This window comes from Aplysia californica, unplaced genomic scaffold, assembly GCF_000002075.1.
Source record: "Aplysia californica isolate F4 #8 unplaced genomic scaffold, AplCal3.0 scaffold00014, whole genome shotgun sequence".
NCBI classification, from domain to species: Eukaryota; Metazoa; Mollusca; class Gastropoda; order Aplysiida; family Aplysiidae; genus Aplysia; species Aplysia californica.
In genome coordinates, this window is record NW_004797284.1 from 2,181,544 (window position 1) to 2,183,984 (window position 2,441).

Consider the following 2,441-nt stretch of genomic DNA (forward strand, 5'->3'; position numbering starts at 1 on the left):
TAGTCGGGGGCGGGGGGCAGGGGGCGGTGGGGGGTGTTGTTGGGATACTCAAAAGAGATAATCTTACACTTACGTCAAACCCTCTACTTCACTGACTGAGAGGTACATGACCTCGAAAGTACCCTGGTCCTGTTATTTAATTATCTCGTGAACCAACAAGAGAAACATGACACGCTAATGTTTTGACTTTCCTGAAGTGAGTTTGTTTAGTTTTTAGTTTAAATGCAACCTTTGACTTCCATGAAGGGTGTTTAATTTCTAGCTGGGTTTTTTTTAGTACAACTTTTACGGCACTTACAATACAATCAGATAACGTAAATACCGCAGATTTAAAGGTTGTGCTACTAGAGAGTAATATAATATTATACAGCACATAGAAAAGATGCTGCGACATAGAACTCAGTAGCAACTTTGTGGAAAGTCAAGATTTTATTTGACAAGACAACCTTCGGAATGCACCGACTGCAATCGTAATTTTAGATGATATTTCACGCCACCATCGACACTATTTAGACAATTTAGGAGGAGGTGGTCTGCCTCGACGCAGCCTTTCATCGAGTGCCATCAAGGGCTGAGAGGGATACAATATACATGCGGATAACTTTAGAACGACAGATGTACGCCATTGGCCGATATTTATAGTAACAACCATCTTGTTTGACCTCCCTTTACTTCCCAACTCGAAGTCAAGTACCCATTAGAGGTGGGTGAGCGAAAAAAAATCCGTGGCCGAAACGAGGCTCGAACCTGGACTTTCTGCTTTGGAGACAAGCGCACTAACCACTCCGCCACCACGCCACTGTAGGCTACAGGCTTTAAAAATACTGTAATAGATATATAGTGCTTTGCGGTCGTGTTGCCACCGTGAACGACAACAAAGTGGGAATCCCTCAATGACGTCAAACAAGATGGTTGTTACTGTAAATATCGGCCAATGGCGTACATCTGTCGTTCTAAAGTTATCCGCATGTATACAATATACGAGCACACACACGCGCAGGTGTTCGACTTTTTCCATAAGAAACCCTTCCCATACGGGAATCGAAATTCCCTTCTCCTTTGTGCAACGGAGAATGCCTAACTGCAACACACTACACAGTACACCATAGTGACTGCCCCTATTTAGCTAATTTAGGAGGTGGGCTTCAACTCTGTCTATAAGGGCTACCACGGGCTGAGACAGATACAACATGCCAGCAGAAAGAACGGAGATACTCGATTAAAATTTCTCCCCACATGGGAATCGAACTCGAGTCATCTGCGTACAACGGCCGACCGCTTAACTGCTACACCACAGCTAGAGGCCAGTGACTTCACCAAAGTGTACGTAGAGTCACCACGATATCATAATATTATCATTGGCACGGTAAACCAAACACGAGGGACATTGCATTTCTTAAGCCTCAACTTCACCGTGGTATCAGAGAGCTTTGTATACCGAATCTCTGGTGACACTAGACTCGTACTGTGACCCGTACACTGCATCACTATGACAGGTCGACAGATAGCGAGAACAAGAATGTACTGTGGATAATTTCCCCGTTATAAAATTCTGAATGTGGGACTTATTTTAAGCCTCCTTCGACTCAATTTAGATCATTCAGCAGCCGGACTTCGACTCTACCTGTTTTTAGTACGGACAACACGGGCTGAGATGGAAACAACATCCAAGCAGAATGATCGGAGATACTTGATAAAAATTTCTCCTCACTCGGGAATCGAACTCTAGTCATCTGTAAATTCGCCATGACATCATAATATTATCATTGATACGGTACACTATACACGAGAGACATGACCTTTCTTGATTAAGCCTCAAGTTCACCGTAGTATCAGAGAGCTTTGTACGTGGGTGGTTGGTGGGTGCTCTGGTGTGGTTTGCTTCTTCTTTCCTGTCAAATATCTATTGTCCTTATATCTCCCCTCCTTTTTTATGTTTGTTACTCTCTTGTAACACCTCTAATCTTCTGACGCGCCTATGACCTTATGCAATTGCGAGCGCCGTAAAACCTCTACTAAAACAGGATAGCTCTGTACACCACAGAAGACCAATACTATTGGTGTTCTGTGCTGTATACCCAGTTTCTGGTGACACTAAACTAGTACAGTGACTCGCACACTGCATCATCATGACAAAGGCTGACAGATAGCGAGTTGACTTTAGTTGGGGAATGTATGTTGTGATAAGGGTGTGTGCGTAATCGCGACCTCAACCTTAGTACAGCTCGGACTTTTACCAAAGTACCCTCTTTATTCTACCTGTATAGTCAGTGTAAAAACCAGCGTGATGAGAAACAGTTTAGTTTGAATAAAGAAACACTTCGGCAAGTTTTAAGTTTTAGAAAGAGTTTTACGGCACTTGCAGCACAATTAGGTAACACAACTTAATATAAATGCCAAAGATTAGAGGTGTTACAAGAGAGTAACAAACACACACACAC